Raw genomic sequence first — 13,915 nt, forward strand, 5'->3', positions numbered from 1 at the left:
ATAAATAAATAAATAAAACTACATTTACTGGGGAGTGAGAGGGGACCTAGCGTGACTACCTGAAAGAGGTACTTTTTATTTTTATTTTACTATAATTCCAGTGTAGTCAGCATACAGTTTATATTAGTTTCAGGTGAACAATGCAGTGGTTCAGCAATTCCTTATGTTAGTCAGTGCTCTTAATCCTCTTCATCTACTTCACCCATTCCCCCACCCACCTCCCCTCTGGTAACCATCTGTCCGATAAAGAAGATGTAGTAAGTGTATATGTATATATGTATATATAATGGAATATTAGCCATAAAAAATAATGAAATCTTGCATCTGCAACAACAGATGGATCTAGAGAGTTCAATGCTAAAGGTAATAAGCCAAGCAGAGAAAGACAAATAACATATGATTTCACAAATGTGAAGCATTTAAGAAACAAAATAGCAAAGACCAAAAAAAGAGAGAGAGAAAGAGATAAACCAGGCAAAGGAGCTTTCCCTCCTCTCATTCACAGCATGAGAGCAAGTGATCTAGAAGTTACAGGATGAATTTGCCAATTTCTTGAAGTTACAGGATGAATTTGTTCACATTTGGGGGCTGAGCTTTTTAGTGTTTGGAAGATGGGTAGAGGGTGTTCCAAATGATTTTGAGACATATCTTATAAAAACACCCATTTAAACGTTAAACTGTAAGGATTAAGAGAGCATGTCTATTTACATTTTTCTGTATGAGTACTGAATATATTAGTGTTTGATGCTTTGGGTAACGATGGAGTTATTCTATGATGACATGAGAGTGGGTAAGAAAGAGGAAGAGTACGAACTAGTTGATAGCATCTTCTAGAGTCTATTTTTGTGATTTTTAAATACAAACACTGCCTCACATGAACCCAATCACTCCCATCTCAACCTTTATTATGATTAATTTCAGTATTACAGTAGTTTACAGTTGTATAGTAAAATCAGCAACTTTCAAAGCCAAGGACGAAAAGCCAAGATAGCTTTCTAGTACCACCTTGTGGTTAACCTATTAATTCACATCCTAAGCTGATCACTAAGTAGACAGAGAGTACTACCAAAATATGTATTTTTTGATGTATATATAATTATGTATGTAACAAATGATAGAGCTGGAAGAAATTTTACAATTACTTAAACTTCAGGTGGCAGGAATAGATTTCATTCCACAAATGCGTGGGACTTAATTTCTCTCTAATTAACCTAATCCCAGATAACTGAGGGACCCCCTAGTCCATCCCTAGGCTTACTTCTAAGTTCTGGGGGGACTTAAAGGATGTCAAGTCATCAGGAAGTGTGGGAAGGAGTTTCTGATCCTAGGTTTTCAAATAACAGAGGTCACTTCTGAGTCCTTCATTGCTGGTTCCCAACTGCAAGACAGCTTCAGTTCTGGTATGTAACTGCTGATTCTGGAGCTCTCCTGCTGCTCTCCACCACACTGAGCTCCACCTGTGCTTCCTGGGCTGCCTCTCTGGGGCTCCCCCTGGGGAAGGGGCACGTGTCATTCTGTTCCAGGATCTTCCAAACCATGCAGAGTTTGTGAATTGTTCTCTTCTATAAAAGCAGGACTCAGGTTCCTTTTTAGCCACTCACAGGCATTTTAGTACCTGACTTCTTCCTCTCCCAGGTATCCTTATTTCTCCCACCCTACAGCCTCTAGCAACCATTCTTCTACTCTGTTTCAATAAGTTTGACCTTTTTTTATTTTTTTAAACATTCCACATACAAGTATAATTATCCAGTATTTGTCTTTCTCTGTCTGGCTTATTTCACTTAGTATAATGCCCTCCAGTTTCATCCATGCTGTAGCAAATTACAGGATTTCCTTCTTTTTTAAGGATGAATAATATTCTATTATATAGAGAGATAATATATATCCCATTTTTTAATCTATTCATCCATTGACAGACACTTAGAGTTTTCCATACCTGGGCTGCTGTGAATAATGCTTCAATCCACATGGGAGCAAAGGTATCTCTTCCAGATAATGGTTCCATTTCTTTTTAGTATATACCCAGAAGTGGGAAAGCGGGATCATATGGTGGTTCTACTTTTAATTTCTTGAGGAACCTCTGTACTGTTTTTCCATTAGGTAACTATAAGATTCCTCTATAGAAAAGTAGCAAACCTCTACACAGTAGATCAATTTGTTCATGTTTGTGAAGGACACTGAGAACAGGGTCAAGTGGGCTTTGACTCCTTGAAGAGGGCCACGCTCTTTGCAAACTGCAGAAAACTGTGTATTGGCAATGCTGGGATCTGAGACCTTCCAGCTCAAACTCATGCTATTTCCCTCACACCTTCTCCTCTGGCCTAATTGGTAAGGGTCTAGACCTAGGATACCCCCAGATTTCATCTCCTGGAAGCAGGTACATGTGCTTACTGGAAGCTGAGTCCTCTAGAAACTTCTGGTCCATCAGTATAACCCTCAGGGCAGCTTCGCCATCCCTACCTCCCAGTCTCCCCAAGAGCACCAAATCTGCCTTCATTTCGAGTCCATCCTCTTTAACTTCCTCTATATTGGCAAGCTGGTGAGTGTGGCAGGCAAGAGATCCACCGTTCCTTGGGCTCAACACCTCTGTCTCTGGGATCAGAAGGGTGCAGCGGGTGATGCCTGGAGAAAGAAGGCTGGGGAAATAACGGGATATAGGAAGCAAGGGGGATACAAGAAGTAAGCACACAGAGAGTGAATGAGAATAAGAGGGAACCCAGTGAGGGAATCACTCTGACCTAACGTCATCCTTTGTTTCCCCGCCATCCCTAGGGTAAAGGCCTAGCTTTATAATGTGAAATTCAGAGCCACTCTGCATCTCAGTGATCCTGGGCTCTCCATGGTCACCTTCTACCAGCACAGAACTTCTAGTAACAGTCTATCTCAAACACTTGGGTCATACCTCTACTTCTCTGCATATGTTGTCCTATCCCTTCTGTTATTTGAACATGGAACTCCACACAGGCAATTCCTGATCTGGTGTTCAGCACCTGGAGTAGGGCCAGTCACCAAGTCGGTGAGTGTAAGGAACTAAACTGCTAGTTCAGGCCAACACTGGGGCATGGAAGCTGGGTTTCTGGCAGGCTCTATATAGGCTCAATGTACAGCCAAGTTCCCTGACCCCCACCTTTGGGTTCCCTATTCCCCAGGCCATTCACTTGGACATGCAATTTGGTGGACATACCAATGACTATGCAGAATTTGTGGCCAATGACAAGCTAACCTGGCAGCATCTGTGCATGCAGCATCTGGTGGAGCAGGTGGAATAGATGAAGAAGATCCAGAAGGAGCAGGCATACTGGAGGGTGAGGGGCTCATTTGGCCCAGTTGGGACAAGGGATATGTAACCTCCCAGGGAGGGTCTTTTACCTCTTAAGAGAGGGGATAGATTCAGTCTAGCCAAGCACCTTCTCCATTCTACCCTACCACAGTGGCAAGAGGAGTACTTCCAGTAGACCAGTAAGAGCACCAATTAACGGGTGCCATGTGGTCTATTCTATGGATAGTCATCCTGTGGCCATTGGCATCTGGCAGACACAGTACCTCAAGGGCTTTCTTAAAGCCAAGAAGCTGGTGTAGATGGGCCCCAGAGACCTAGTATCCACTCACTACCCTCTGCTGACTTTTGGGAAATGGCCTGGCCTGGTCTATCTCTTGGCTTCCCCTACCGTTCCCAACCCTACAGGGCTTCCTTGCCATTTGCAGGGGGACAGAACTGGTTTCTTGGCCAGCACTGGGGAAAGAATGGGTCTTCAGTTGTAAACACTTAGATGGAAGAAGCTGTAGATTCCTTTGTGACTCTGTGATGCTAAGGAGGAAGGGGTTAAGGGTTCTCCCAAACCCCATGTTAACAGGATGGATGAACTATCCCAAGATGTAGAAATAAGAGTGAAAATAAACTGCAGACTTTCTACCCTAAATGTTTATTGCCTCCTACCCTGCAATTCATTCTGGTGTTTTCTGTGTCTAACCAGATATTAACATAAAGCCCTGCATGCACTAGTCAGGGACTGATCTCAAAATGGTCAGGGTGAAGAGATGTGCCCCAGAAGCCTCTGCAACATGTGGAAAGCTCTTTCAGAAAAGTTCAATTTGGGCTCATCTTTTGGATAACCTGAGTGCTTGTGATGATCTTATGCCTCTCTCTGAGTTCCAGTCAGGTTCATGAGCTATTCCATTCCAGTCACCCTGACTTCTGGGTTCTTCCAGGAGATTAGATGAGCATGTTGGTTTTCCTATTATTATTCAGTCAATCTGGGTCTCTATGATGTCATTGGTTAAATTTTTTCAGGAGATGCTTGCTTTTATATGGTTCTAAGTCATTGTTTCCATCATATTCAGCATGCCCTATAACTCAATCTTCACATGTACACAAAGGTGATGACCAGGCACCCATGTCCCCGTTGCTTTTTCTTGATCTCACCCACATGTTACCAAGCCTTGTGCTGGTTGCCCTTTTGGAAAATAATCATCTCTCATTTGAATTTGACATTTTCTGTTATAAAGAAATTCACTGGTTGGCATCTTCAACAAAATCAAGTCCAAATTGTCAAAGCCAAGGATGTCATTAAAGGGAGACTCCACATGAAGAGGATGAGCCATGACAGCACTCAGCTCTTGGCCCCTGAAATAGACTCATCTTCCCCTAGGATACTCAGAGGGATGACTGCAAATCTCAGGGATGCTGCTTATTTGTAGGTCTGGATACACTTGGTCTCTGAAAGTATCAATGGGATTCAACTGAAGCTGGGGGTAATGGGGTGGTAGAAACCATGGGGGAGTAACCCCTGATCAGAGAATGTGACCTTAGGGTCCATTTTCCTCACCTAAAGCTGAAAGTGAGGTGTTCTAGTTTTCCACTACGAGGGAAACACAGTGATCCAAACAGGCACATTCTTGCCCACAGAGTCTGACACCAAATGAGGCAGGAGATTGAACAAGACAAGATGAACAAGATTGATCATGTTTCTGAGAAAGGCAGAGGCCAGCGGCAACATGACAGGAGTCCTAGCCTAGTCTAGGTGGTCAGAGAAAGCTGCTTTCTTAGAACTGTGACTAATAATAGGAGTTAGCTAAAAGAAGACTGTTCTGTCCAGAAGAAAGAGCACATAAAGAAGCCCTAAAGCAAGATGATTTTTCAGCAGAAACTTTGCAGGCCAGAAGGAAGTGGCATGATATATTCAAAGTGCTGAAAGGGAAAATCTGCAGCCAAGAATACTCTATCCAACAAGGCTATCATTCAGAATTGAAGGAGAGATAAAGGGTTTCCCAGACAAATGAAAGTTAAAAGGATTCATGACCACTGAACCAGTCCTATAAGAAATGTTAAGGGGGACTCTGTGAGTGGAAAAGAAAAACCGTAAGTAAGAGTGAGAAAAATAGGAAGCACAAAAACAGTGGAAGTTAAGTGTATCTGTAAAAATCCATCAAGAGGAGCACAAAATAAAAGGATTTAAAAAATGATAACAAATATCTCAAACATGGAGGGGAAAGAAATAAAGAATGGGTTCAAAAGTAAGTGATGATCAGCTTAATATAAACTACTATATGCAGAAGATGCTATATATAAACTGAATGATAACCACAAATTAAAAAAACAGTAATAGATATACAAAAAATAAAGAGTAAAGAATCCAAGTATATCATCAAAGAAAACTAGCAAACCATAAAAGAGAAAAAGAGAAGGATCAGAGAAAAACTACAAAACAACTAAAGAACAAGTCATAAGATGGCAATAAATACATATATATCAATAATTACTTTGAATGTAAATGGACTAAATGCTCCAATTGAAAGACATAGGGTGACAAAATGGACACACACACACAAAAAAAGACCCATCTATATGTTTCCTACAAAAGAATCATTTCAGACTTAAAGACACCTGCAGATTGAAAGCGAGGGGAGAGAAAAACATTTATATGCAAATAGATGTCAAAAGAAAGCCAGAGTAGCAATACTTTTATAAGACAAAAAACACTTTAAAACAAAGTCTGAAAAAAATAAAAATAAAACAAAATCTGTAAGAAGAGATGCAGGACACTATATAATAATAAAGGGAACAATCCAACAAGAAGATATTAATAATTGTAAATATATATGCACCCAACATGGAAGCCCTCAAATACATAAAACAATTAATAACAAACATAGAGGAACTAATCAATAATAGTAGAAGACTTTAACACTCCATCCAAACAGAAGCTCAACAAGGAAAGAGTAGCTTTGAATGGCACACAGAATAGATGGATTTAACAGATATGTTCAAACATTCTATCCTAAGGCAGAAGAATACACATTCAAGTACACATAGAACATTCTCCAGAATAGATCACATGAGGCCACAAATCCAGCCTCAACAAATTCAAAAAGATTGAAGTCATACCAAAGTACGAAACTAAAAATCAACCAGAAGAAAATAATCTAGAAAGACCACAAATACATGGAGGTTAAATAACATGCTTCTAAACAATGAATGGGTCAACAAAGAAATCAAAGAACAAATAAAAAAATACATAAAAACAAATGAAAACAAAACACAATGGTCCAAACCTTTGGGATGCAGCAAAAGCAGATCTAAGAGTGGAGTTTATAACAATAGAGGCCTACCTTAAGAAGACAGAAATATCTCAAATAAACAACCTAACTTTACACCTAAAGGATCCAGAAGAGGAAGAACAAACAAAACCCCAAAACAGCTGAAGGAATGAAATAATAAATATTAGAGCAGAGATAAATGATACAGAAACTAAAAAACAATAGATCAATGAAACCAGGAGGTATTTCATTGAAAAGACCAACAAAATTGATAAGCCTATAGCCAGACTCATTAAAGACAGGAGAGAGAGAAAGGACTCAACTAAACAAATCACAAATGAAAGAGGAAAAATAACAACAAACACCACAGAAACACAAACAATTTTAAGAGAATAGTATGAAAAGCTATATGGCAACAAATTAGATAACCTAGAAGAAATGGATAAACTCCTAGAAACATAACCTACAAAAACTAAGGCAGGAAAAATAGAAAACTTGAACAGATGCATTGCTAGCAAGGAGTTTAAATCAGTAATCAAAAAACTCACAATAAACAAAAGTCCAGAAGGAGACAATTTCATAAGCGAATTCTGCCAAACATTTTTTTTAAGTTTTTATTTATTTATTTATTTTGAGAGAGAAAGAGGAAACAGAAGAGGGACAAAGAGAGAGAGAGAATCCCAAGAAGACTCCATAGTTGTCAGTGCAGACCCCATGTAGGGCTCAAACTCACAAATCATGAGACCATGACCTGAGCCAAAACCAAGAGATGCTTAACCAACTGAACCACCCAGACTCCCTTATCCCTTATCAAACATTTAAAGGAGAGTTGTCCATCACCTGATGAATGGATCAAGAAGGTGTGGTATATATATATATGTGTGTGTGTGTGTGTGTGTGTGTGTGTGTGTGTACATATATATATACACACACACACATACAATGGAGTAATATATATATATATATATATATATATATATATATACACACATACATACATACAATGGAGTACTACATGGCATATATATATATGTGTATATATATGTATATATATATACACATATATATATATATGTATACACAATGGAGTACTACATGGCAATGAGAAAGAATGAAATATGGCCATTTGTAGCAAAGTGGATGGACCTTGAGGGTGTCATGCTAAGCGAAATAAGTCAGGCAGAGAAGGACAGAAACCATGTTTGCACTCATAGGTCTAACAGGAAAACAGGAGAAACCTGATGGAGGACCAGGGGGAGGGGAAGAGGGAAAGAGAGTTGGGGAGAGAGAGGGACAAAAATCATGAGAGACTATTGAATACTGAAAACAAACCGAGGGCTGAAGGGGGAGGGGGAGGAGGGGAGGGATGTGATGGTCATGGTGGGGGGCACTTGTGGGGAAGAGCACTGGGTGTTATATGGAAACCAATTTGACAGTAAACTATCAAAAAAAACATTTAAAGGAGAGTTAATACCTACCCTACTCAAACTATTCCAAAAATAGAAGAAGAAGGAAAACTTCCAAATTCACTCTATGAGGCCAACATCACCCTGATACCAAAACCAGATAAAGACACCATAAAAGAGAGAGAGCGCTACAGACCAGTATCTCTGATGAACATAGATACAGAAATCCTCAACAAAATATTAGCAAACAGAATCCAACAATACCTTAAAAATATTCACCCCCATCAAGTGGGATTTATTCCTGGGATGCAAGGGTGGTTCAATATCTGCAAATCAATCAACATGATATATCACATCAATAAGAGAAGAGATAAAAATCAAACAATCATTTCAATAAATGCATAAAAGGATTCAACAAAGTACAACAACCATTCATGATTTGAAAAAAAAAAAACTCCATAAAGTAGGTTTAGAGGGAACATAAAACATTAAAAAGGCCATGTATGAAAAATCCACAGCTAACATCATACTCAATGAGAAAAAACTGAGAACTTTCCTCCTAAGGTCAGGAACAAGACGAGGTCTCACTACTTTTACTCAACATAGTACTGTAAGTTCTAGGGACAGCAATTAGACAACTAAAAGAAATAAAAGGTATCCAAATTGGTAAGGAAAAAGTAAAACTTTCACTGTTTGCAGATGACATGATATTATATATAGAAAATGCAAAGACTCCAGCAGAAAACTAGTGACCTGGCCCGCAGGTCAGTCAATGCAGGTTCTGAGGGAGGGAGTGAGAATTAGGGGGCAGGGGGCACAGAGAATGGAGGCAAGACAAAATCTCTGATCAAGCCTCTTTTATTGAGGGAACACAAAACTCTTATAAAGGGTTCAAGGCGGGAAGCAAGGCAGCTGACCTAGGTTGGTTGCTAGGAAACAGGATCAAGTGATTTTTTGAAAGGCTAGGGTAAAGGGGGAACCGAAACTGCAATTTTAGCACAACGCCTGAGGGGCCGATAAGAAAGCTCAGACTAGCTGTCTCCAGCTCTGAATTGGGAGAGATAACGATGCCCTGCCTACAGGCTGCTGATCTTTGTTCTTCTGGGTCCCCACAAACTAGGACTGATAAATTAATTCTCAGTAAAGTCACAGTATACAAAATCTATGTACAAAAACCCATTGCATTTCTATACACTAATAATGAAGCAGCAGAGAGAAATTAAGAAAACAATTCGATTCACAATTGCATCAAAAATAAGATACCTAAGAATAAATCTAATTAAAGAGATGAATGACCTGTACTCCAAAAACTATAAAACACTGATGAAAGAAGGTAAAGAGAACACGAAGAAACGAAAAGACATTCCATGTTCATAAATTGAAAGAATAAATATTGTTAAAATGTCTATACTACCGAAAACAATCTACACACTTAGTGTAATCTCTATCAAAATACCAACAGCATTTTTCACAGAACTAGAACAAAAACATCCTAAATTTTTTATTGAATCACAAAAGACCCTAAATGGTGAAAGCAATTTTGAAAAAGAAAAGCAAAGCTGGAGGGGCACCTGGGTGGCTCAGTAGGCTAAGTGTCCGTCCAGCTCTCTTTTTTTTTTTAACATTTTATTTTTTTATTTTTGAGAGAGAGAGAGACAGTGTGAGCAGGGGAGGGTCAGAGAGAGAGGGAGACACAGAATCCAAAGACAGGCCCCAGGCTCTGAACTGGCAGCACAGAGCCCGACCTGGGGCTTGAACCCACAAACCAGGAGATCATGACCTGAGCTGAAGTCAGACACTTAACCGACTAAGCCACCCAGGCACCCCTATCCAACTCTTGATCTCAGCTCAGATCATGATCTCATGGTTCGTGAGTTCGAGCTGCACTGACAGTGCAGGGCCTGCTTGGGATTCTGTCTCTCCTTCTCTCTGCCCTTCCCCCGAGAGTGCTTGCATTCTGGCCTTCTCTCTCTTTCAAAATAAAAATAAGTAAACTTAAAAAAAAAAAAGAAAAGAAAAGCTGGAGATATCAAAATTCCAGACTTCAAGTTACATTACAAAGCTGTAGTAGTCAAAACAATATGATACAGGCACAAAAATAGACACATAGATCAATAGAACAAAAGAACAGAATAGAAAACCCAGAAATGAACCCACAATTATATGGTCAATCTTTGATGAGGCAGGAAAGAATATCCAATAGGAGAAAGACAGTCTCTTCAACAGATGATGTTGGGAGACCTGGACAGCTACATGCAAAAGAATGAAACTATACTACTTTCTTATACCATAAACAAAAGTAAATTCAAAATGGATTAAAGATCTAAATGTGAGACCTGCAGCCATTAAAGTCCTAAAGAGAGCACAGGCAGAAATGTCTCTGACATGGGATGTAACAACACTTCTAGATATGTCTCCCGAGGCAAGACAAATAAAAGCTAAAATAAACTATTGGGACTAAACGACCTTGCCATCCTCAGGATCTCCTTAGTACCTTCTCCCCTACCCCAATACAATCCAGCACCTGTCCCCTCCCCACCCTGATCCAATCTCCCTCAGCTGCTCTCCACATCAACCTCTCCACTTTGCCTCTGGATCCCCCTGGTCCGCGGGAAACGAATCTCTGCACTCTCAGTCTCTTCAGTGCATATCCCTCCACCACTTCCTGAACCATAACATGAAACTCCTCACCGCCCCTTCTCTCCAGTGTCTTCTCAAGCTAGGCTTCCCCATCACCCAGGATTCCAGGCCTAGAGAGGGATGTGCACTGTCCCTGATCCCCAGAGGTAAAAGCCTCTTCCCTTTAAGACCCATAGCACATGGCTCCACCGTCTTCCCACACTCCTACTTGCCTCCCCCACCCCCCAACAAAGGGGATGCACAGAGCCTAGGCTCTCAGTTCCCTGATTTTCTGTCCTCATCAGGCTCTGCTTTAATCCTGGAGGATTCTGCTGTTCACTCTCATATTAATCTTTCCTTAGGGGCACCTGGGTGGCTCAGTCACTTAAGTGTCTGACTCTTGATCTTGGCTCAGGTCATGATGTCACAGTTCAGTTAGTGAGATCCATCCCCACATCAGGCTCTGCAATGACAGGATGGAACCTGTTTGGGATTATCTCTGTCCCTCTCTCTCTACCCCTCCCCATTTCCCTTTCTCTGCCCTTCCCCCACTCACACACATGCCCACATGCACTCTCTCTCTCAAAAATAAACATGAAAAAAATCCTTCCCTGATCACCCCTTCCCAGCCTACACTGATCTTAATGCATCTAAATTCTGATTTCTGAGCTCACTTCAGCAGCACGTATACTATAACTGGAACAATACAGAGAAGATTAGCATGGCCCTTGTGCAAGAATGACATGCAAATTCATGAAGCCTTCCATATTTTGTGCAGTTCTCCAGAAAACAGCCACCCTTTGTGGATTAACTCAGAGGCAACAATGTGAGTCAAAGCACAGTGTGTAACACTGAATAATGAAATTGTGACATTTCACTAGAAAAATCAATTAATTAATTAATTAATTAATTCTGATTTCACACTCATATGCCCTTACTCACTTCCACGTTCCCAGATCCCAGCACAGGCCCAGGTCATCAGTAGACGCTCTTATATTTCACGAATGAATGAATGACCACAGGGAGGAGCAAGGCAGAGAGGGATGGACACAGCTTTCCCCCACCATCTTGCTGCTCCAGCTAGAGCCCCTCCCATAGCTGGACTGTTAGCTGAATGTAGGTCCTATGCTACTATCTCTTGTCATCAGACACACAGGCAGCCTCACCTACTCCCACTACCCATCCAGCAGGAACTCCGGGGCTATCATCAGCCCAGGGCAGTAAAAGGCAGAATTACCTAGCGGTTGAGCCCTCCCCCAGCCCATTCCCATGCAGGGCCCTGAGTAGCCTTGTCCCCACCCAGACCAGGACAGAGAAGCCTTTAGTGTGAAGGTGAGCTGCCCTGCAGACCAGGTTCTCCTTCTTTCCTGTTACTAGATTTGTCACACTCAGTGATTCCAGTTTCAGCCACAGGGTCTGCTCTGAAGAAATGACTCCACCAGTCCAAACTGTGTACGTGAATACCAGTCTGAGGGCCAGCCTTGAACTAGGCATTCCTCCTTGCCTCATCCCTTGTGCCTCCAGGAAATCCTAGGGAAAGGATAAGTTACTTGGTATTAAGGTGACCTCCAAAGTTTCATAGGAAAAGGCAGATTATTTTCCCCCTCTTCTGAGGTTGATGTACAATTCTGCCCTCACCTTAATCCCTGGAAGCAACATGGGGTACAGAAGAGGGCTTAGAGTGACATCAGCAACATAGTCCAACATAGTCCAATTCAATATTCCTCACTGATATCTATGCCTGACCAACAATTTGACATCCATCCACAGATGAAAATGCCTTTATGGAAGCTGTGGGGTCCAGCACCACATGCCAGGGGACCCAAGAGGAGTCTCAAACACCCATGTGTCAAGTAACAGACCTCAGTCCCACATGTGACCCTGCAATCAGCCATGAACCAGCTCTAGCCCCAGTCAGCCATGGTCCGTGAGACCCTGGGGAGCATTGTCTTAAGACAATCACTCTTAGAGAAGAGCGCCTTTACCGAAGCCCACTTTTCCAGAGAACATCCAACACATAGTTGCGGCAAAAAATGTGTGTGTGTGTGCACATCAAAGAAGGTAAGAGGAACAATGTGACTTTGCCTACATCACCTGTCCCCCAAACAGCACAGCTCAGGCCAAGAAATCACCTTCTCAACCCATGATTTCTCCAGCAGAAGGAAAGTGAGGGCATGTGAGTGACCCCCCGGCTTCCCAGGTTGTACAGAAATCTGGCAAATAAGCTTATTTCTCTCTTGTCCCGTTCAGGGTACTGAGTTGTGAGCTGCATGACTGGGGCTGGGAGGAGCAAACGGGACTCTTGGAGGGCATTAAAGAACACGGATTCTATTAACTATATCATAAATTCTAATCGAAAGGCATAGAGTGGACTTGCTTCCACATCTATACTGACAGGAGCTGGATTTCCTGAGGACCCACCAGGGAGGCATCACTCTGTCTGTGGGACAACTTGGAAACACGTCCACACTGACAGCAGCTGGGTTTCCTCAGAACCTTCTGTGGGAAGAGAAGGAAGTGGCTGGGAATCAAAAGTACCAGAGTTATCATCCAAAACAAGATCAGAAAACATCATCAATAGTTACTACAAAAATGACCCTGATCTACTGGGCAACCACGGAAGCTTGAGACATTGTCTACCCCGTTTCATTAACAATGAGCCCTGCCTGTTTGTACATGTAAGAGCTGGTATGTTTGAGGCTGGCTAAGAGCTACATCACTCTCACAAAAGAGGTGGGACCCTGACCCCAGTCATCATGCAGGTGAAAGAGCTGATCAATACTACCAATGTCACTCTGATGCTTTTAGTGGCTTCCAGGCCCTTGTCCTCCAACGTGTTTTCAAACTCCTTCAGCTTATGAAGGATGTACCCCCAAGGTGTTGGGGGGATCTGAGACTGCCTGGGACCAGGGCTGGGCCTTCCAGAACCACTGATAGAACCGCCACCAGGACTGGGGCAACAAGATGAGCCTCATGGCAGTGCCAGAGGGGCACTCTGGATCAGTCATAGGACAGCATAGGTGGACCTGTACATTTTACAGCTACCTTCTTGCCAGGAGACTCTTCAAGTTGAACATATTTCACCTGTCTGGGAAGATAAAGGTATTAAATTACTGTCATGGTATTAGCAAGGAGCAAGACTGCACTCACTCTTCTTGTGGCCAGACTCTTCCCATCCTTTCATTCCAAAGGTGTCTTCTCCTGCATCCACTGGGGTGAGATTTAAGGCAGTTTACCCACATCCTTTGGATTGGTTGAGGTGTGAGATATACCACTTGCTAGTCCTGGTAATGCTGGGACAAAGACACTTCCGAAACTTGAGAAAGATGGAAATTGGCTTTCTTCTTTTATTG

At 41.8% G+C, this 13,915-nt stretch overlaps 1 non-coding gene across 1 annotated transcript; it reads left to right on the forward strand.

Moving 5' to 3' along the window:
• The first annotated feature begins 11,228 nt into the window (after positions 1–11,228).
• LOC115295039 lies at positions 11,229–11,335 on the forward strand. Its single transcript, XR_003910272.1, has one exon. It is a non-coding gene; the product is annotated as a U6 spliceosomal RNA (small nuclear RNA).
• The last annotated feature ends 2,580 nt before the right edge of the window (positions 11,336–13,915 follow it).

This window comes from Suricata suricatta, chromosome 6 (genome assembly GCF_006229205.1).
Source record: "Suricata suricatta isolate VVHF042 chromosome 6, meerkat_22Aug2017_6uvM2_HiC, whole genome shotgun sequence".
NCBI classification, from domain to species: domain Eukaryota; kingdom Metazoa; phylum Chordata; class Mammalia; order Carnivora; family Herpestidae; genus Suricata; species Suricata suricatta.